The 24,245-nt window shown below is 36.3% G+C and overlaps 1 pseudogene; it reads left to right on the forward strand.

The window, feature by feature from the left end:
- Positions 1-23,229, forward strand: part of LOC102440835 — a 170,331-nt pseudogene extending 147,102 nt beyond the window's left edge.
- Positions 23,230-24,245: the final 1,016 nt, after the last annotated feature.

The raw sequence follows: 24,245 nt of genomic DNA on the forward strand, positions 1-24,245 counted from the left end.
ACAGGCTATGCAGGGCACTGGAAGGAAGGAAGGAAGGAAGGAAGGAAGGAAGGAAGGAAGGAAGGAAGGAAGGAAAGAAGTCAAAGGCCAAACAGAGAATAAGATAAAGCACGTAGGGGGAGTAACTACATTTTATTAACTCACATGTTTTACTCTTAGGAACATCTATGTCTCACATTCTAAGTATCAAGTTAATTAATTAAATCACTTAAAGATTGATTGAATGTCTAATAATGAGTTAATGACTTGACCTAGCCATCCATTCAGACAAAATAAGCCTGGTAACAGTTCTGTCTAAACACAGCCCATTCTTGTCAAGGTCAATGTCTGGAAGTCATCCCAAAGCAGATTTCCAGTGCACATTGCAGAGTTCACAGTGGCCCTGAAGATAAAAGAATCATTTGGACTTTTCCCAGTTGGCATATTCTTTCCCAATTGACACTTGGTCCAATTCCTGGCCAAAGTTTCCAAAGTTAAGTTGAATATATCACCTTGGGACAGAACCTTCCAACTAACTTTCTGATGCAGGAGCTGATACATCTAGAACCAGCTCACGTCAATTCTTCATTCCCTTTAGTTATATTCATCTAATATATTTGTAAAGAGCAATGGCTGTGTAGGGCGTTGTTTTTTGTATGGTGCTGAGCCACTTGCTTCACCACAGATACTATGGGTGGTGGCTTATTCTTCCCCTTGGTCTTTCTACCTTGCCTAGTGGCTGGTGACAGCAGCAATCAGAAATTGCAATTGTCTTCAGTATGTTCCTCTAATAGCACTACACACAAATGTTATGTAGTTACAAGTCTTTGGGGAAAAACTAAAAAAAAAGTCAATGTGAGAAAAAATATACTTAATTTGCTATGTTAATTGTGACTTCTACCGTAGCCTAAGGTATAAAATCCTTTTTAGTTTGACTAATTCTGCATAACAAACCATACCAAAACCTATTATTATCTTTGAGTATATCTGGTTTCATATTTATTTCTTAAAAATGGTTTAGGCTCAAGGCTACAGTCTGTAACTACAGACTGAACTTGTAGGTATTTATTAACATTTTATTTAACTAAGAATTGTGGTTATCTTGGATCATAGGAGCATAATCTTTAAACGCAAAAAAACAAACAAACTAGAATCTGATTTTACCTAAGCAACATGAATGATTTCTATATTTGTGAAACTATATATCTGCTTCCTTGAGATATAGATCAAAGTTCCATTTATTCGTTATATATAACATATATATATATACATTTGTATATATGTGTATACATACTATGTATGTGTGCATTTATGTATACTTATATACTATAACTAAATATAACTAACTATAACTATAAAAGTATATAAATATCAGCTTCAATACACAAGTGTCCGTTCACACCTCCACTGGAAGCACACACACACACACAAAAATGTCAACCTCTGTCTTCAAGCCAAAAGGTGAAGAAGTACATGCTTACAGATTACGTACAGATTTCAAAGTTCACTGTAATTTGTGTCTGCTCTCCCCCTGCCCTTCCATTTAGAATTATTTATGATTATTGAAATCCCTGCATTTGGCACATCCGTTGGCTGTTAGACTGAAGCAATAAAAAAAGAGGATGTGCTATAGTATAAATATTCTTTATAGAACACTCATCTAAAAGGAAGTAGAATATATTAATATGTTCTAATTTTTCCTTTTATTGTGACTACATTAATATTTTTAAGTACTCCAAATTATATATGTATATGTGAACTTCTTTTAGTCTCTGTAAACTTTTGATCTCTGTGTGATATTCAACAGAGAGGCAAAGCTGATAAAACTGAGTATTTGAAAGATTACTTTCCAAGACAGACACATTTCACAAAATGCATATGCATTTAATCAGAGTACTATAGAGCCAGAGTATTTCTTCAATTTCTTTAGAGCATCGGTTGGCAAATGAAAGCTGTCTGAACAAACCTGGTTTGCTGCCTGATTGTGTAAATAAACTTTTATTGGAACATAGCCATGCCCATTTGTTTCTATATTGTCTATGGCAGCTTTCTGGCTACAACAGTAGAGTTGAGTAGTAGCCACAGAAGTCATTTGTCCTAGATAAAAGCTTAAAATAATACTACCTGACCCTTTAGAAAAAAAGTTTGGCAACACTTGCTCTAGACCAGTGGTTCTCAACCTTCCTAATGCTGCGACCCTTTAATACAGTTCCGAATGTTGTGGTGACCCCCAACCATAACATTATTTTTGTTGCTACTTCATAACTGTAAATTTGCTACTGTTATGAATCGTAATGTAAATATCTGATATGCAGGATGTATTTTCATTGTTACAAATTGAACATAATTAAGGCATAGTGATTAATCACAAAACAATATGTAATTATATATGTGTTTTCCGATGGTTTTAGGCGACCCCTGTGAAAGGGTCTTTCAACCCCCAAAGGAGTCACGACCCACAGGTTGAGAACCGCTGCTCTAGACCATTATGGTAGCCACCTGTGACTACTGAGCACAGGTAGCTGATGCAATTAAGTAACTGAAGAGTTAATTGAATGGAGAAGTACTGAAAGTATATAGAAATAGAAACAGAATTAATAGTAAGATTCTCTAGAGAAACTTTATATCAAAGGTTTATTTTAAATTAATTTTATATAGTTATAGAAAGGTAGATCTAGATATATATTATATAGATATAGGAATAGAGATATAAATATATATAATATATAGATATACAGTTGACCCTTGAACAATATGAGTTTGAATTGCATGGGTCCACTTATATGCAATTTTTTTCAATAAACACATGTACTGTTTTCAATACAAGGTTGAGAGTCTGCAGATGTGGAGGACTGACGGTATCCATTGATCTCCACCATTTTATATAGGGGACTTGAGCATCACAGTTTTTGGTATCTGTCGGGGTGTCCTGGAACCAAATCCCTCTAAAATACCAAAGAGCAACTAAGTTTTGAGGAATTAAAAAATTATGTTGTACATGGATTTTCAACTACTCAGGGAGTCAGCACTCCTAACCCTGCATTGTTATAGGTAAAAAGAGAAGCTGTGAAAGAGAGAGACAACCAGTCAGAGGCAGATACCAGAACTGGTTCACATGACTGTGGAGTGTGGCAAGCCCACATCTGCAGTGGGGGCTGGCATGCTGGAGACCCAGGAGGACTGGCGGTGTGGGTGAAGCTAGAAGAAGCTGGGGAATCCCTCTCTGGAAGGCTAGTGTTTTCTTAGCTTTCCCTCAGGCCTTTATTGAGGTAAACAAGCCCACCCACACCCTGGAGGGCAATCTGCCTTCCCCAAAGGTCACTGATTTAATGTCAATCTCATCCAAAAGCACCTTTCAAGTTGACACATGAAATTAATTATTAGACTTATTCTTTAAAGACATAGAATTGCAAGGACTTTTTAAAAAAAGAATGTAGGGTATCTCCTTCATTTTTACATTGATTCCATTTTGAAATTATAATATTTTGGATGTATTGGTTAAATAAAATATCAAAATTAATTGCATCTGTTTTTCTTAATTTTCTTTATAATATGGTTACTAGTATTTTTAAAACTGCTTATGTGGCTTACACTATCTTTGTATTGGACAGCACTGCTCTAGACACTATTCGCAGCCTGTGGGAAATCTTATTCCTCCCCATATTTCATACAGTACTTCTCCAGTCAGTTCGAATGGCATCTATATTTATTTACGCAAGTTTATGGAGGACTTACACAAGAGAGATGTAAAATAGAGTTTATCTGTAATTTGGCTGTCCTTGCTGCCGCTGCTGTTGTGTTATTTATTTATTTTTTCTCAAATCAGGTAAAAAATTTCTGAGGAGTCATCTTAGAAACAACTAAGCTAACTTTTTAATCTTTTAATTGAATATGTGTGTGTGTGTATACACCTGTGTGTATTGCATGCTACACCTACTACTCTTTACTAAAAAAGTTATCTGAATATGATCTTTCATTTCTCCTAAAACATGGTTTTTTTCTATATTTTCATTCACAAAACTACTCTATAGATTTTTACTTTTACATCAAATTAATTAAGGTCTGTAATATTTAATAAAATTAACCCATTTAAGTGAACAGCAACTTAAAGCACATTGGCAAACGAATAAACCTGTGTAACCCCGACCCCAATCAAGATACACAGACATACCGCAGAGATTCAGTTCAGTTGCAGACCACCACAATAAAGCAAGTATGGCAATAAAATGAGTCCTAACCATTTTGCTGGAGGGCCTTGCCTTCAATTTGTAAAAAAATGCAACATCTATGAAATGCAATAAAGCAAAACACAACAAAATGAGGTCTGACTGCATGTGTTAGGCAGAATTCTAGAGTCCCCCTACCCCAAGATTCCAGTTTCTGGTTATTCAGTCAAACATTAACTACGCACTTCTGTGAAGGGGCTTTGCAAATGTAATTCAGGTGCCTCATCAGCTGATGGGGATTATCCTGAATTGTCACGTGGCCCCAAGCCCTTAAACGCAGAGGAGGAAGGCAGAACAGTGAGACACAACGTTGAGGCATGGAGGAGGTCAGAGAGGTTCCAGATATGGGAAGAACTCAACCTGCCTGTTTTCTTGAGTTTGGAGGAAGGGAGGGGGCGGGAGGGCATATGGCAAGGAATACTTCTGTAGACTGAGAATGGTCCTTAGTTTACAGCTAGCAAGGAAATGGGACTTCATTCCGATAGGCCCATAGGACTGAATTCTGAAAACTTAAGTGAGTTTGGAAGTGGATTCATCCCCAGAGCCTGCCAGAAAGTGACGCCGCACTGCTGAAACCTTGATTTCAACCTTGAGAAGCCTGGAGTAGAACACACCCCTTTGTATCTGGACTTGTGGCTTCCAGGACTGTGAGAGCACAGGTAAGTGCTCCTTTATGTTGCTAAATTTGTGGAAAGGTGTTATGTCAGCAATTATAGCAGATTAATACAATATAGAAAGCTTCTCTCTCCCTCGTGCCCCATGGTAACAATTCTAATTCATCCATGCCTGAGGCAATCCCTGTTTTGCATTGTGTTGCTATGGGTAGGTTTTAATTTGAATAGAATTTGGTATTGGTGAAGTATGTATCTTTTAGTGCAGGGGTTCTCAACCTGTGGATTTCGACCCTTTGGGGTTCAAACGACCTTTTCACAGGAGTCACCTAAGACCATCGGAAAACACATATATAATTACATATTGTTTTTGTGATTAATCACTATGCTTTAATTATGTTCAATTTGTAACAATGAAATTGGGGGTCACCACAATATGAGGAACTGTATTAAAGGGTCGCAGCATTAGGAAGGTTGAGAACCACTGTTTTAGTGTCTGTCTTCTACTGTTAAACATTTTTTATTCACCCGTTTATCACATGTACCAGTAAAACATTTCTTTTCATTGCTGAGTAGTATTTTGTGGCATTATATCACAACTTGTGTATCTGTTGCACCTGGGTTGTTTTCAGTTTTTTATTCTTCTGGAATGAAGCTGCAATGAACATTTATGTATATCGTTTTGTGGACAGAAGGTATCCTATCTCCTGGGGAAATGTCTAGGAGTGGAAGTCATATACCGTGGAGCTTTGACTTACTAGTGTCCCGACTAAGGAGTTTTTTGAGATACCAGCTGTCTCTCTGCTGATTTTTTGCATTGAGTTGACAGAGTAATTTGAGTTAACGAGCTCCTTAACGAGCTCCTTAACAAGCTTGGTCTCCGAACGAATTAAACTTGTAAGTCAAGGCCGCACTGTAGTTAACCTGTAAGTGCCAAACTGATTTCTACAGTGGCTGTACCATTTGACAGTATTAAGAGTTTCAGTTGACCTAGACCCTTACCAACATCTGATATAGTTGATCTTATTTTTAGTTTTACTACCTAGTGGCTATTAGAATAAATATAAGTGATTTTAATTAATACTTTCCTGATGATTAATGACATTGAGTGGCTTTTTTGTGCATATTTGCCTCGCATTTTATTTTGTATAATATTTGTTCGAATCTTTTGCCAACTTGTAATGGTTTGCCTTCTTAAGGTCTAGAAGTTGCTGATATATTCAGAATAGAATCTTTTGCCAGTTATGTCTATTGCAAATATTGTCTTCCAGCCTGTGCTTTGTTGCTTTATTTTTGTAATAATGTTTTTGATGAGCAGATATTTTTAAATGAGTGCCATTTATTGTGTTTTTCTGTTTGTTTCTTTGTTGCTAATACATTTTGTATCATAAGAAGTGTTTGTTTATAACAGGTTGCGGAGATTTTCAATTATATTTACTTAGAGAGATTGTATAGCCTTAGTTTTTACATTTAGATCATTGATATATTTCAAGTTAATTTTGTGATTAAGGTAAGTGATTAAGGTAAGATAAATGCCAAGATTCTTTTTTTCCGGTGAGTTCCTTTTCCCCTTCACCTCTTGTTGGGAAGACAACATTTTCACATTTAATTTAGCTCATTTCTTTAAAATCAATTAACCATAAAAGTGTGATTATATTTCTGGATTCTCTATTTGTTCCATTGATTTACATGTCTATTCTTGTATTTATACAATACTGCTTTGATTTCTGTAGCATTATGGTAAGCCTTGAAACTAAGTACTATATGTCCTTTTTTTTCTATTGTCAAGATTAGTTTGTCTGTTTTAGGTCCCTTTTTCCATATACATAATTGAATAATATTTTCAATTTTTACAAAAAAAAACACAGCTGGGATTTTTTTTTTTCTTTTAGGAGGGGGAGGGAGAGAGAAACATTGTTTGCCTCCTTTTTAAGCACCCTGACTAGGGATAGAGTCTGTAACCTGGGGGTATATGCCCTGACTTGGGGTCGAACCCAAACATTTTGGTTGGAATGATACTCCAACCAACTGAGCTATCCAGTCAGGGCTCCAGCTGGAATTTTTATGGGAATTGGGTTGAATCTATTCAGGAAGCTTTGTTATTTTTATAATCTTTAATCTTCTTTTCTATGATGTGTCTCTGTTTATTTAGAATTTCTTTAATTGTGTTAAGCACTGTTTTAAAGGATTTCTTTTTTATATAATTGTTACACACTTTGTTCATTTATTCCTAAGTATTATATTTTGGGATCTATAAATCTCATTTTTCAAGTATTTATAATACATGCAAATTTATTTTTGTCTATAAGCTATATTCTTTAAACTTATTAAATTTACTTATGGTATCTAGTAACTTTAGGGATTGCTTAAACTTTTCTATCTACATAATCATGTTAACTGCAAAGAGACTATTTTTTTTTCTCCATTCAAAAATGAAAGTACGACTATAATTTCTTTGTGTCACCTTATGATACAGTTGATGAGATGGAAATCCTTGCATTTTTCCCAACTTAGGGAAAAACATTTAGTTTTTCACCATCAACTAGATGCTAACTCTAAATTCTTGTGGATAACCTTTACCAGATTGAGGATTTTATCTCCTATTCCTAATTTTCAGAAAGATTATATCATGAACATATATTAATTTTTGTCAAATACCTATTATATAATAATGTGTTCTTTTCTCCTTTGTTTTATTTTATGGTGGATTACGTGATTTTTCCAAATGTTAATCAAACTTTGCATTCCTAAGATAAACCCTGGCTTTTGATGTATTTTTCTCTTTTACATATTGCTCAATTTGACTATTTCTTAAAGATTTTTGTGTCTGAGTGGAAGAGAATATTGACTTGCAGTTCTCTTTGGTATCTTTTAAAGATTATGCTATTAATATAATGCTGGTCTCCTAAAATGAGTTAGGATATGGCCCCTTCTGTATTTCTAAAGAGTTTGTGTAGGATTGGTAACATTTCATCCTTAATTGTTTAATAGAACTCATCAGTGAAGGTTTCTAGACTTGGAGTATTGTTTATAGGAAGTGTGTTTATTCAATTACAAATTCAAATTCTTTAGGTCATATGGCAGTATTCTGATTTTGTAAAGTTTTTGTCAGCTTCAGTGAATTTGTCTTCTAGGGAATTTGTTGTTTTAACAAAATTATTAGCATAAAATTGTTTATAGTGCCACACTATTTTAATTTTGTAAGATCTGTAATAATGCCCTTCTGTCATTATTGACATTGGTATTTTATTATTATTCTCTTTATAAATCTAGCTACAGTTCAATTCATTGTTGTTATTGTTGTTTTTCAAATAACCAGTTTTGGGTTTTTTGGGTGTTTTTACTCTATTTGTATATTTGTTTAATTTCATTAGTTTCTGATTTTATGGTTCTTTTTCTCCCACTTACCTTACCTTGAATTTAGTATTTTAATCTTTTCCTAATTTCTTCAATATAAATTTAAATCAATGATTTTAAATCTTTTCAAATGTATTTGTAAGTATACGTTATCTTTTCTGCATTGTTTGAACTGCATCATACAAATCTTGACTGTTATTTTAGTAACATTCAATAGAAAAATATACATTTTCTTGTAACTATTTTATTTTCTTTAGCCCATAAGTAATTTGGAAGTGTATTAAGTGCTAAATATTTGGTAATTTCCAAGGTATCTTTTTATTATTCATTTATTTAGTATAGTTTGCATGTGATAAGAAGAAAACTTTGTATGATTTCTCTTAATTTTATGATCTTTTTTTAATAACCCAGAATATAGTCTAATTTGGTGAATACATTCCATGTGCACTTGAAAAAAATGAATAATCTGCAGTTTGGTGGAATGTTCTTTAAAAGTCAATTAGGTCAAGTTTACTGGTAGTATCGTTAAACCCTATCCTTACTGATTTTGCCATCTACATTGTCCCATTAAGTTTTAAAATATCTAACAATTATTTTTCCATTTCTTCTCTTAGTTTTATCAGTGTTTTGTTTCATGTATTTTGAAGGTCTGTAATTAATATCATATATATTTAGTTTTTTTTATTTTCTTGCTGAATTTATTTTGTTATTACTAAGTGTTCTTTTTTTACTCCCTGGTAACTTTTTATTCTAAAATGTTCTTTTTCTGATATTAATATAGCCCGTTTAGCTTCTTAAAAATTAATGTTAGCATATATAATCCTTTTACTTCTCACATATATACATCATATATTTTTTTTAAAAAGTGGATTTAGGCTCTGGCCAGTTTGGCTCAGTGGATAGAGCATCGGCTTGTGGACTGAGGGGTCCCAGGTTCAATTCCGGTCAAGGGCATGTGCCTTGGTTGTGGGCACATCCCCAGTGGGGTGTGCGCAGGAGGCAGCTGATTGATGTTTCTGACTCTCTATCCCTCTCCCTTCCTCTCTATAAAAAGTCAATAAAAAAATATTTTTTAAAAAAGTGGACTTAGTTGTCTTGCTTTTTTTCTCCCATCTAACAGTTTTGACCATTCACTTAACAATATGTAGGCTATATTTAATGTCATCATTGATATGCTTTTGTCTAGGCCTCTCATTTTTATATTTGCATTCTACTTGTCTCATCTTTTTTTGTTTTATATCCCCTTTTGCCTTTTTTGATTAATTGAGCATTTTTATATTTCATTTTGTCTCCTCTCTAAAAAACTTTTAGGGGTTGCTCTAAGTTTATAAAATAAGCTTTTAACTTATCTGTCTACTTTGACTATTCTACTTTTCAAGTAGTATAAGAAACATAGTAAGTATATTTCAATTTTTCCCCTAGTTAGTCCTATTTTTGTCACATATTACTTTTCTATATTATAAACACCTCAATGCATTATTATTTTGCTTTAGTCAGTTATATTTTACTATTTCATTAATGATGGAAATTTTTTTTATAATATCCACACATACCATTTCTAGCATCCTTTCTTCTTTTACAGGGATCTGAGTTTCCATTGGCTCACGTTTTATTCAAAATGAAAAAAAGAATTATTTGACATATTCCTAATCCAGAATTATGGTGACAGATTCTCCTATACTTGTATGTTACTCAGCAAAGATTCAATGGGAACTTTATGTATAATTCTAAGACTTTCTCCGTGCAGTCATATCTTCCCTAATACTGTGCCTTGGATAGCTGTCATTCTACCAGAAGTTGGACCTTTGATCCTCATTTTAATAGTATTACTATGCTCTGATTAGGCCTCCCCTCTCTACACCAAAATAGAGTAAGCACCTTCAGACATAAAGCCAGGGCTGACCCTCATGTTTCCTTCTCTCGGGGTTCATGATACTGAGCTTCCTGTTGTCCAATGTCTGCTTCATTTGTTTCATTCATTTGTCCAGTTTTCTATTTACTTTCAATAGGTGGGCAAGTTCTCTACTAGTAACGCAACCATAGTCAGAAATAGAAATTTCTATAGATCACTTTCAAAATGTATTTTCAAAAATCACCTTCTCTCTGTTTTTTTTTAATATTAAGGTTTAATTTTATTTATGAGAGAACTATTTTTGAATTTTACTAGTATCTGTAAAACTGCATTGTGAATAAGTATTTCTGAAAACTCAGTGAGGGTTTTTTTAACTGCAGTTTATTTTTGAGTTAAAGTGTCTGTATAGTCTTAGGCAGATAAAATGGGATTAAGTGTTTAATGGAGAGAGAGGAGTAGGCACATTCAGAGGCATCAGTGATTTTATACATATAGCTACAAGATTAATAGTCCTTATACAGTAGTTAATGTATTCTGTGCTTATTGATTTGCTTGACCAGTATTTACACAAGGGGCATAACAAATACAACAGCCAAGAAAACAATATATCATTGTGTCATCTATTTATGCAGCAACCCCCAGATGCAGAACGGGTGACAAAGTAGGCATACTAAAAGAGAAATCTACTGTGTCAAGAATTTTATATCTTCTTGCTCTAGTATATACAGAGGTAGGGTACCCCTGTATAAAGTTTAACTGTGTTGTATGAATTCAAACAGGTCTTTATGTTACATTTAAATTCAAAATATCACATCCTGGCCTTGTCTGGTTCAGCTCAGTGTTAAGAGTGTTGGCCTACAGACTGAAGGGTCATGGGTTCAATTCCCAGTTCAATCCCTGGCTTGGTAGGAACAGGAGTGGGAGACAGCCAATCAGTGTGTTGCTCTCACATCAGTGTATCTCTCTCTCTCTCCCCCTTCTCCCCCCTCTCTCACCCTCTCCCCCCTCTCCCCCCTCTCTCCCCCTCTCCCCCCTCTCTCCCTTCTCTCCTCTCTCTCTCTCTCATCCCTCCCACCCTCTCCAAAATCAATGGAGAAGATATTCTCCTCAGGTGAAGATTAAATATATATATATATTTTATATATATATAAAATTTATATATATATATATAAAATCACATCCTGGAATTTCAAAACTAACTGCCTAAGTGTGAATGGGGGGAAAATAGGCTTAATTCAGACAACTATGTAAGTGCTGTTTAAGAATAGATTTTATAGCAAACTAGATAAGTTATGAATATGATCATCATAAAAAAACAATAAAAACTGTGACTGAATCTATGTAAATAAAATAGTTACACTACAGTAAACAATATTCCTATTCTTTTCTTTTCTTGTCAAAACCATATGTAGATAATTCTATTTTTATGACTATGATTTTTTTTCCTGTTGAGAGAGATAAGGAGGTTGAATAATCTAAAAATTATGTTTTGTAATCAGATCTAGACTGACTTATGAGAATTAAAAAAAACTGAGTAATAGTTTTCTGGCCTCTGAAGGGAATTTTAATGAAATATTTGCTTAATATTTGCTTAATATTTGCAGAAGAAGATTATATATCAATAATTAATTTTTTTCTCAAGATTTCCACTTGAGAGAGTGTCATTTACTGCTTTGATAAGCTGCTTAGGATAGAGTAGCAGCTTATCAAAGCATTTCATCCTACTAGATAGAGTATTCTTCATAGAGTATTTGACAGAGTCTGGCAAATAAAAGCATCCCTATCTTATCTTATTATACATTTGGTGTCTTTTCAGGGACCTTTATCGATTAGGGCCCTGATTTGGTATCTATTCTTTTACTCAGGTGGGTACTCCTTATAAGGAATAATTGGGAAAATTAGAAGCTTTTAGTTTATTTATTTTTTTTTTAAATATATTTTATTGATTTTTTACAGAGAGGAAGGGAGAGAGATAGATAGTTAGAAACATCGATGGGAGAGAAAAATCGATCAGCCGCCTCCTGCACATCTCCCACTGGGGATGTGCCCGTAACCCAGGTACATGCCCTTGACCGGAATCGAACCCGGGACCCTTCAGTCCGCAGGCCGATGCTCTATCCACTGAGCCAAACCGGTTTCGGCAGAAGCTTTTAGTTTAAAATAACTTATTTTACCAATCAGAAAATACATTGTAACTCTTCAAATACTTTGAGTTTCTCTGGGAAGACTGGAAGATAAATTTTACACGTATCACAAGGTTTAAAAGTAGGATGGACTTATATGCATAATAAGTTGGAGTGCTCAGAACACAAAGCAGCTTCAGCAGGCCTGATTTTAAAGGGGCACATTTCTTAAAGAGAGAAAGGAAGATGGTGTCAGAGGTGGAGGCTGGGTGCGAGACAGCTGTCGCACATCTGGAGATGGAAGAAGATGGACGATGGGAAGAAGAGGTCTCAGAAGCTATTTTTACTTTTTTCAGTTATTTGTTTACTTTATAATTTAGAAACCAACATACATTTTGAAATCTTAAAGTGCTACTTAAGTACACCATTCAGATTGTTTTATTATAGAGCTGTGATTTTTTAAAAAATATATAGTTTTGAAGAAAGCAAATTTGGGAAGACCAAAATTTCCCCGTAGTGGCCAATTTAGCTGAAAATCATCCCAGGTTATCAAAAAGGGTGGCAAGCAGTAGAACAGTGATGGCGAACCTATGACACGCGTGTCAGAGCTGATGCACGAACTCATTTTTTTTTTTGGTTGATTTTTCTTTGTTAAATGGCATTTAAATATATAAAATAAATATCAAAAATATAAGTCTTTGTTTTACTATGGTTGCAAATATCAAAACATTTCTATATGTGACACAGCACCAGAGTTAAGTTAGGGTTTTTCAAAATGCTGACACGCCAAGCTCAAAAGGTTCACCATCACTGCAGTAGAAGAAAGCTTAGAATATGAGTTACCCATTGCACTCACCTGATGAAGGCATCCCCTTTAAGTGCGACTTAATCATGAACGTCCAATCAGAAAATACATTGTAACTCTCTTCAAATACTTTGGGTTTCTCTGGGAAGACTGGAAGATAAATTTTACATGTACCACAAGGTTTAAAAGTAGGGTGGACTTATATGCATAATAAAGTTGGAGTGCTCAGAACACAAAGCAGCTTCAGCAGGCCTGATTTTAAAGGGGCACATTTTATGGATGAGTCCAAAGAACTATATGAACCAAGTTCATAGACTGAGTGAAGGGTCTTCTCCTTGAGGTGATTTCCCCCTGCCCCCCCACAAAACACACACACACACACACACACACACACACACACACACACACACACACACACACACACACACACATCTCCATTTAGACAAATGGAAATGGAAAAATTGAACCTTTAATATCAAACTTAAAAATAAGAGATACAAATCCTTGGACTCAAATGTCCCACCAGAGAACTGAAGATGAAAGCCAGCAGAAAGAAAAAGAAGACTCAAAGGCCAGAACCTCAACCAAGAAGTAGGTTCAGATTCAGGAGGACTTACCACCAAATGCCAGAGAAGACGGTGAGAACAAGGGTCTCTTCCACATACCTTGCATGAATTCTTGGTGACATGGGATTGGAGGACAGTCACTCTGGATTCCATTCCTGATCACCACATGTTAATCAAGACAACTCCACAAACAACCATATTGTGCTTACGTGGGGGGGGGGGGGAGAGGAGTGGAGGGAAGCAGAAGGTAAAGGAGGGAGAAATGATGATGGAAAGAAACTTGACTTTGGATGGTGAATACACAATGCAATGTACAGATGATGTATTATAGAATTTTACACCTGAAACCTATATAATTTTATTAACCAATGTCACTCCAATAAATTCAAGGGAAAATAAAGAAGGTTTAGGCTATAATCTATACTAGTATATATAAAAAACCAGAAACCGGAAAGCCATAACCACCAGCAGCTATGACGCCCACCAGCCCCACCCCTGATCCCTCCCCCTACGCCAATAGGGGGCGGGGCTGGTTGGCCAAATTCCAGCCCCTCCCTCTAGCCAGCTCCACCCCAGATCAGCTCTCCTACTCCAATCTGGGGCAGGGCCAGCCAGCCAACCTCCCACAGCTCCTCCCAACAGGCCTGGCCCCGATCTGCTAATTGGGGCTGGGCCAGCCGGACCCCATCTTTGCACAAATTCATGCACTGGGCCTCTAGTAAGGAATAAAAAACATTTATTTGAACAAAGGATTGCAATCCAAGAGATACAGATTGAGGTAACCACTCAAACTGTGTCCGGGTAGAACAAAGTTCAAGATATGCCTCTATAGTAAGCACAAAAGTTCAAGAGGCCCAATCTTAGTTGGGTCCTATGTATGCAAATGTAAGATACTGGCTGGTGAACCAGATTGGCTCCTTTCAAGATGAAAAGTACAGATGGTTTGGTTGCCATGATGAGGAAATGTGTAGGTTGTCTCACAGCTGGTTTGATAGCTCATAGGTAGGACGTCAAACCTTTTCTGAACTTCTGGCTCCATGTTAGTTCCCTTGACATAAATTCTGTTGTGGCAATTTCCATTTACCATACCCACAGTGGCCTGAAGGATGCTGTGTGAAACAAGGCAATCCCCGAAGATTACATATTGTATGATCCTATTTACATGACATTCTTCAAATGACAAAATCATAAAAAGACCATTTTGGTTACGGAGGGGTTGGGAGCTGGAGGGAAGAGGATTTGGCTACAAAATGACAACCTGAGCAATTCTTATAGTAAAGGAAACCTTCTGTATTTTGACTATATTAATGTCAATATCCTCATTGTGATATAGTTTGCAGGGTTTACCATTAAGAGAAACATGGAAAAGAGCACATGATACGTTTTTATTATTTCATTTAATCTCATGTGAACCTATAATTATCTCCAAATTAAGAAAAAAAAAGTGTATTGAGCCCTAACCAGTTTGGCTCAGTGGATAGAGTGTTGGCCTGCGGACTGAAAGGTCCCAGGTTCGATTCCGGTCAAGGGCATGTACCTTGGTTGCGGGCACATCCCCAGTAGGAGGTGTGCAGGATGCAGCTGATCAATGTCTCTCTCTCATAGATATTTCTAACTCTCTATCCTTCTCCCTTCCACTCTGTAAAAAATCAATAAAATATATATATTTTTAAAAGTGTATTGAAAGGGAGAAGCCAGATTGCAGTGGGTTGTAAAGTTAAGAGGGTGTAGGAAATTGAATATTGGGAAATATTATGTTGTCACCTAAAGCAAGTATGGTACTTATTGGTTAAATTTATAGGCTTTTCTTCTTTTTACACTACTTAGATGTAGTTATTCATCCTGACTCAGTGCTCAGTTCTATGTTCTCCAGACAGTTTCCCTGAGAAGCTCACATTTTCATGGTTTTAACTGCCTATATATTAATAACTTCCAAATTGACATTGTCAGCCCTTTCTCCTCAAACTCCAAGTTCATGCAATCTGTGGCTTCCGAGATATACTCATGGATGTTCTGCAGACACCTTACAGTTCTCACTTTTACTCTTTTTTTTTTCCAATTTGTGTCACCACCATCCAACAGTTCAGCCTAATTAGTAACCTGGGAATTATTCTTGACTCCAGGAAAACTTTCAGACCCCTTGCTATTCAAGCACCAAGTTTAGACACTTCATTTTCACATCTATTTTTGCCTTGTTCAGGTTCTCATATTTCTCTCCTACAGACTACTGCTATATTCTCCTATCTTGTTTCCATGCCTTCAGATTTTCCCACTTCAAATTAATCCTTAGCACATCTTCTAGAGTTTTCTAAATTTCAAACTTTCTAAGTCACTCTCACAGAACGTTTAAGATCCTTGTCAAAATGTATAGATAGCCCTCTACCATATGGTCACTTCTACTTCTCCAGTCTCAATTCAGGTCTTTCTCTGCCTGGAACTTTATGGTCCAGTAATATTTAAATTGCAGATAATTGTCCTATATCATACTTCATGCCTTTTGTTGGAATGACCCTCTGCTAGCAAGATTCTATATATTTTCATACCCAACTTTCCCACAGAAACCACTCCCTTCTCCTCTCTATCTCTTTACTTACAGTTCAATATTTAAAGGTCACATTAAGTGTCATTTCCTTTTATTGACCTTAAACAATTGCATAGTTGTTCCCTTCAGCACTCTGTATATGTCTTTATTATGGCCTTTCTATAGATACCAGTTATGTATCAGGTTTCTCCATTAGACTGGGAGATAATCAAGGGCAGGAAATATGTCCACAACTCCAGGGTAACGATGTGAAGTGGATGTAGAACTTTGAAAAACTATCTCAGCTTTTATTTTACAAAGGCAATCTCTTATAAACTTTCAGAGTTCAAAATATGAGGAAGATGTGAACTTGTCATTCATTAACTCAAGCATTCATTTGTTTAACTCAGTAGTTCTCAACCTTCTGGCCCTTTAAATACAGTTTCTCATGTTGTGACCCAACCATAAAATTATTTTCGTTGCTACTTCATAACTGTAATGTTGCTATTGTTATGAATCGTAATGTAAATATCTGATATGCAGGATGGTCTTAGGCGACCCCTGTGAAAGGGTCGTTCGACAGCCAAAGGAGTCGTGACCCACAGGTTGAGAACCGCTGGTTTAACCAAAATCTTCTGACCACCAACCACTGTGTTGGGGCTAGGAATTCAATGATGAGAAATCATGCTTTATGTTCTCAAGAAGCTTATAATTAAGCATAATTTCACTCTGCAAGATATACAATGAAAAGATAGAATTCTAGAATAAACTTCACAGATCAGTACAATGATTGGGGAAGACACTACTGGTGATACTACTGAAAGCCAAAGACCCAAAAGTCACAGTTAGCCAAGGGTCAGACCCACCCAGATAAGGATCCTAATGCAGATGCAATATCAGGTGCAGAAATGCGTATCTGGGACTAGTGTGGTGGGAGGAATTAAGAGTTGAGTTTAGGCAAAAGAATACAGGGTGAATGACTAAAAAAAAAAATGCTGACATGCATGACTTGATAAATGGAATAAAATGTGGAATGTAGGTGGTGCTAATTCTGAAGACACAGCAGATGACTTGCCACACTGTATCCTTAGACAATCTTATCTGCCCCCTATTTCAGTAAGACTTGGACTCACTGAGTATGGGAGATTTTGGTCTCTGTTGTTTACAGTATCTTTCTTATGGGGTGCGCCTTTCTCCCAACAACCAGATGAGTCTATAGACACTATCAATCCTGACTACATTGTTAATATCAAAAAAAAAACCAAGCAAAACCTTTGGGTATCTCCTTCCAGTTTTGGACCATCAGCAAGTTCTATAGCTTCTTCTGTAGAATAAGAATATCAAGAACCTCTTCTTTCTTAGATTCTTTCAAATCCCTTTGTGAGGAGCAAGATCAGGTGAATCACAAAGATAGAGTGAAGGGGTTGGGTTCAAGCTACCTGGTATCCTCAAGATAGGTATACATCCGTCTTCTTGGGTCCTCTTCTGCTTTAATGTAATTAGGAATCCTTATAGTAATTTCTGTCTCACCCCAGCTTCCAGATAGATTCTAGTCTTCCTTAGAAGATTGCTCTCATTCTTTTCTTGTTTTATTCTTTTTGAAGAAGCTATTCTTTCCCAGAATTTTTTCCTTGCTGCTCTGTTTGAGCTACAATATTTGAGCCTCATGATATATGCATTTGTTATAACACAACAAAAGTGATAAGAAAAATAATTAGGAAATAATAAGCAGCCAAAGAATTATGACCCCATTTTCATGTTTAGAGAGACTGAGACTCTGGAAGTGACAGAATTAATTTGAAGTCATTTTATTAATCAATCTTCATTCAACAAATATGTATAACTATGTGGCAGACATTGTTAGGTTCTTGATTCCTGCCTCTGTGGACCTATTAGCCTAGTGGGCTCTGACCACCCAACTATAAACTACCTCTTATTTCTAAGTCATTTACATTCAGGGGCCACAGAGCAACCTACCATTATCTAGGGGATGAGCACACTTCTAGGTTTATTGCTTCTCACTCTTTTGCCTTGATGCTCACAGTTTAGGCTTTTCCTGTTAAGATTTTCAACACCTTCATCAGTTAATTTGGTCATTCTCTTCTGCATCCCATACATAAGATAATTCAAGCTGAAATAAAGCATGTAGCACTAGCAGTACTTACCAATATGCTATCTGCCTAAGTAGAGTTTATAATCTCACTGCTATAATTCCAGGATCTGATATACTTCAGAATGAATTAGAATATCACAATGTCCAAAAGTCCTTAGCTCTGCCTTAACCCTTGCCTTATTGTTCTAACACATTTTTCCTTGGGTTTTTGCTTTGTGTGCTTTGCACTTTAGTTCACTGTAAAAGCAGTAAATACCGTGACTTGGTTGGTTTGGCTTGATCCCATGCACCTAAAGGTATGTCCAGGTTGGGGGTTTGGTCCCCAGTCGGGGTATATGCTGGAGGCAGCGAATCAATGTTTCTCTCTGGCGTTGATGTTTCTCTTCCTCTCTCCCCCTCTCCCTTCCTCTCTCTAAAATCAATGAAAACATATTTTAAAAATAAGTAAATAAATTAAAGCCGGAGGGTGCTTTCCTGAACTTCAGTTAATTTGCATAGGGCCCTAATAGTCTTCCAAACTCTTGCCAACTTTATCCCCAGGAGAGCTATTGACCCTTCCTCGCATTCTCTCACCTGCTTACTAGAGTTCTCCTTTCAGTGAATCTATCCCCTGAAACACCACTCTGCAGCCCATCACTGGCTTCCACCCACCTGAGTCCCGGTAATCCCATGATCTGTAGCCCTACCACTATGCCCAGACATGTGCTCTGAATTTTGCCAAGATCTTATATGCCTCCAAAAAAAATTATGATGTGCAGATGGTTCAAGGGTGTGTTGATATTGCCATCTTGTTTTAGTATTTCTTTCCAAAGGACAGCAGAAATTTTCAAAATTAAGCAGTGGTACAATGAATTTAAATAATTTACAGGTATTTTTAATGCTGGAGGAAAGAAACATAATGATCTGATTAAATCTTCCCCTAAGAAATCATTCCGTTGAGTTCATTCAAATAGCAGGGTGTGCTTTTAATTATTATAATGGAACATAATTGTCACTAAACTGAGGAGTTAATTATTCTGAAAATAATTGTGTCATTCTTCTACAAGCAAAATCATACAAAAATGTATTTTCTGGTTTTGAGTGTTGAATAAGAGCAACGTGGCCAATGTATTTACTCATGTGAAACTTAAGCAATACTCACTTGTGATTCGCCCAATTTTCTCCCACGAGTTGGATTTGCAATTTTAAACTTGCAAATTAAATGGAGGCTGCATTATTTCTCTAATGGGAAATGCAAAGTTTTTACAGACGTGACTCGAATTTGGCATTTGCCATTTACCTTAAATGCCACCCTTCTGTTGGAGCATTGTTATGGGTCCCATTGAAGCTTTCTAGATGTTTGCCTTGTTATTTCATGACCCTAAATCCATGGGATAATTTCCAGAAAATACAGCAGAGACCCAAAGATATAAAATTATCCAACATTCAATTATCCTCAAATGAAGACCAAAATGTGTCCCTGGAGAAAAATTGTGAATATACTCTAGATTTAAGATTGAAGTAATGGCTCCCAGAGAATGATCTAAGGGAAGTCGTAGGAAAAAATGGAGTAAAAATACTTGGTAGCTTAACTCTACCCCTCTCTTTGGAACTTACTTCAATTAATTTAGGCATCATTCCATACCTTGTTTCTAGGTTTCTTTGGGTTAAGCTATCTTAACTTGCCCCACCACCATCCACACACCCACCTTCACACAGGTCATATTCTGGGGCCTTGGACCCCTTTTCCTTCAATGTTAGCATGTTAATGAATCCTGTTCTCTCATGAAACTTGTTTTCTGAGCACTTGATTTCAGTAGAGCCATTAGCATGATTTGCTATCATGAAATTCTTTTGACTTAAAATGAATCTTCAACTGCCAGATAAGTGTTATAAAATCAAGATACTTTGAAATTGGTCCCAACAAATATGATCAACAAATGGTCTCCTTCATAGATCAGAGAGACGGGTAAGCTGAGTGAGATTTGAGCTTTAGGTGAGGAGTCAATTAAAGATTAAGTGAATGTAAAATTCCTATTGGCCTCCTCTGATATTAGTATTTGCTGCTGTTGAAGAAGGCCACAGACTCAGAATTTTAAAACAAGATGCTACTGTATCTAAGAATTGCAATACGGGAAGGAATAAGGGTTTAGGAACTACTACACATTAAAATTATAGACTATCTTTCATACCTGATTCTAGCCTAATATTTGCCTGGTGTTTAGCATGAAGTAAAATCCTCATGACACTCATGTGGTAAAGATAAGAGAATATAGCACTCAACAGGGCAGTGTGAGTGGCCAGAGAAGAGGAAATGCAGGGAGAAGTTTGTCATGGAAACTCGGGAAGTAGAGTATTTTCAGAAAGAGGGAGAGGTCAACTATATAAAATGTTGTTCAGAATTAAATGAACTAAGGATAGAAAAGTGCTCATTGAATTCAACAACCTGTATGTCACTGGTGACTTTAACAAGACTTGATTTAGTGGAAAGATGAAGATAGAAACCAGATTAGAAGGGTAAGGAGCATAAAATGAAGACATAATATAGACAGGAAAAATAAAAAAAATATGGAGTAGGGGAGAAAGATGAAAAGTTTGGTTTTATTTGTGTGTTTTGTTTTTATATTATGTTGGCGAGAATTACTTATGCTTAAAAATAACAATTCAGCTGATAGGAAGTGGTTGCATATACAAGAGAAAGGGAGAGGATTAAGCACCAGGGCACAGACTCTGAGCAGGCTAGCATTCATGGGACCAAAGCAGAGATCTGAGGATTGGCCCTAGATTATAGGGGCAATTCTGTCATTCACTTTTAAGGAGAACCCCAGAGGTCAGTAGTTCCATTCTCACAGTGAGACCTGCTTCTCTCTTCCTGAAATACCCACAGCATATTCAAGTTTTATTCCTAGGAGCCTTTTTCCAATTTGATGTGGGAATTACAGTGATGAGAAACCTGAAACTCCACCTGCTACCAGATAGAAAGGCAAACTTGACACAATCCTGAAAGTGTACAGCATATCCCCTGTGGAATGTCCCTAACCACCAATGACAGCTTGTGGTTACATTGCTTACATGTCCTCCTCCTGAGACCTGGGGCCTGAGTTACTTAGTATTGAGAATAGAAAAAAACAAGGCTGAGATATATTCTTTTTTTATGAATAAATATTTATTGTGAAAATAGGTGAAGTAAAACATGACAGAAATACAAGGAAAAACAGAATTCATTAATCAAAATGGGAGCTTTTTAAATACTTTTTTCAATAAATAGTAGAAAGACAAACAAAAATCATTAAAGATATAGGAACTATGAATAACAAACATATCACAGATTGGGTATCTCTATTCAAATGTTAGCACATACCCAATTTTTAAAAAATTTTGTTGGGGTGACATTAGTCAACATGAACATATAGATTTCATGTGTGGATTATTACTTTACAAAATCTGTATGTAAGACCATGTGCCCACCACCCAAAATCAAATCTTCTCCTGTCACCTCATATTAGGACCTCTTTCTTCCCCATCCCCCTCTCTCTGGCAACCGCCACACTGCTGTTTGTGTTCATAAGTTTCATTTTTATTTTCCACTTATGAGTGAAATCATACAGTTCTTACCTTTTTCTGTTTGACTTATTTTACTTCGCATAATGATCTCAAGGTCCATCCATGTTGTTGTAAATGACTCTATGCCATCCCTTCTTATGGCCGTGTAGTACTCCTTTGTGTATATATACCACATCTTCTTCATCCAGTCCTCTATCATTGGTCACTTTGGCTGTTTCCAACTCTTAGCCACTGTGAATAATGCTGCAGTTAACATAGGGGTGCATATCTCTTTGCGTATAAGTGATTTCGAGTTTTTTGGGTATATACCCAGGAGTGGGATTGTTGGGTTGTATGGTAGCTCTGTTTTTAATTTTTTGAGGAATCACCAGACTGCTTTCCATAATGGTTGTACCAGTCTACATTCCCACCAGCAGTGAATGAGGGTTCCTTTTTCCCAACAACCTCTCCAACACTTGTTGGTTATCTTTTTGATAATGGCCACTCTAACTGGTGTAAGGTGGTATCTCATTGTTGTTTTAATTTTCATTTCCCTGATTGCCAGTGAGGTTGAACGTCTTTTCATATATCTATTGGCTGTCTTCTTGGGAGAGGTATATTTTCAGGTCCTCTGCCCACTTTTTGATTGGATTGTTTATTTGTTTGGTGTTGAGTTTTATGAGTTCTTTATATAATTTGGAAATTAATCCTTTGTCAGAGCTACTGTTTGCAAATACAGTGGGGCCTTGACTTACGAGTTTAATTCGTTCCAAGACCGAGCTCGTTAAGGAGCTCATAAGGAGCTGGTTAACTCAAATTACTCTATCAACTCAATGCAAAAAATCTGCCGAGAGACAGCTGGTATCTCAAAAAACTCGTTAGTCGGGACACTCTTAAGTCAAGGCCCCACTGTATCACCTCCCATCTGATTGGCTGCCTGTTTGTTTTGTTGACAGAGAAGTAGGCAAGAATTTCTACTTTGCCATTGAGGAGAGGATTTCAGGCAGGTGTCACGGTCAGAATCCATAAGTGTTCAAATGCCATGCCCCTCTCTCCTATTAAAGGACAATTTCTGAGAACCTGGGTTATAGGAACGAGGCAAAATCCAAGAATTAATACAGGAATGCAAGGCTATGCTGGAAGCAGCATAAGGCTGGACTAGGGTCACTTATAAACAAGAGTCAGGTGGCACGGGACCTAAGGGGAAAGTCTGGGCAGAGGAAGATGGTCACTGTATTGAAACAGAGGCAGGCATGTAGGATCCCTAGGAGCTGTAAATTCTTCATAAATTAATAAGATAAAACATTGCCTTGACTTCATTAATATTAGTGATAATAATAGCTAACATTTGTTGAAAGCTTAGTATGTGCATGAATTTTTAAAATTTAAACCACACAGCAATTCTATAAGGTATGTTCCAATTTAATTGTCATTTTACAGGTGAATAAGCAGAAGCTTAGAGAACTTGATTTGCCCAAGGTCATTCAGCAAGTTGCTGAGCCAAAATGTGAATCTAGGCTATCTGAGTTCAAAGTCTACATTCCTGACAACTAACTTCTTAAATATGTCACAGGGAAACATCTATAATTGCCATACCAGGGAAAACACACACACACACACACACACACACACACACCCTCTTCCATAGAAACTACAACTAGAAACTAAACTTACAAAGTAAACTCTCTACTTAATGCATGTAACTAAGTTAACTGTACTAGTAAACTAAAGTGTTCTTTTTTAAATTTAATTTCAGTATTGTTTTATTTTTTGGTATACCACTGTTTGGGGGAAGATGACCATTTAGGAGATAGGATTAGAGAAGAACATGGACCCTTGAACTAAAAGCAGAACAAAATATGATATGAATATTATTTTGGTTTTGGTATCTGGATACTGCCGGCCTCATAAAATGAATTTGTGCCCTAACCAGTTTGGCTCAGTGGATAGAGCGTCAGCCTGCGGACTGAAGGGTCCCAGGTTCGATTCTGGTCAAGGGCATGTATCTTGGTTGCAGGCACATCCCAAGTAAGGGGTGTGCAGGAGGCAGCTGATCGATGTTTCTAACTCTCTATCCCTCTCTTTTTCTCTCTGTAAAAAATCAATAAAATATTTTTTAAAAAAGAAAAAATAATAATTTGTGAGTGTTCCTTCCTCTTTGATTTTTGGAAGAGTTTGAGAAGTGTTGGTTTTAATTCTTCTTTAGATGTTTGGTAAGATTTACCAGTGAAGCCATCTGGTACTGGACTTTTCTTCACTGGGAGCTTTTCTGTATTACTGATTCAATTTCCTTATCAGCAATTGGTCTATACAAATTTTCTATCTTGCCCATCAGTCTTGGTAAGTTGCATGTTTCTAAGGTTTGTTGTTGTTGTTTATTTCCTCTAGGATTTCCAGTTTGTTGCAGTGTAACTATTCATAGTAGCCCCTTACGATCCTTTGTATTTCTGTGGTAATGTCTCTTTTTTTTATTTATAATTTTGTTGATTTGACTCCTCTTTTTCCTTGGTTAGCCTAGCTATGGGTTTGCCAATTTTGCTCATTTTTTTTTAAAAAAACAACTCTTATTA

The sequence above is a fragment of the Myotis lucifugus genome, unplaced genomic scaffold, assembly GCF_000147115.1.
Source record: "Myotis lucifugus unplaced genomic scaffold, Myoluc2.0 scaffold_237, whole genome shotgun sequence".
NCBI lineage: Eukaryota > Metazoa > Chordata > Mammalia > Chiroptera > Vespertilionidae > Myotis > Myotis lucifugus.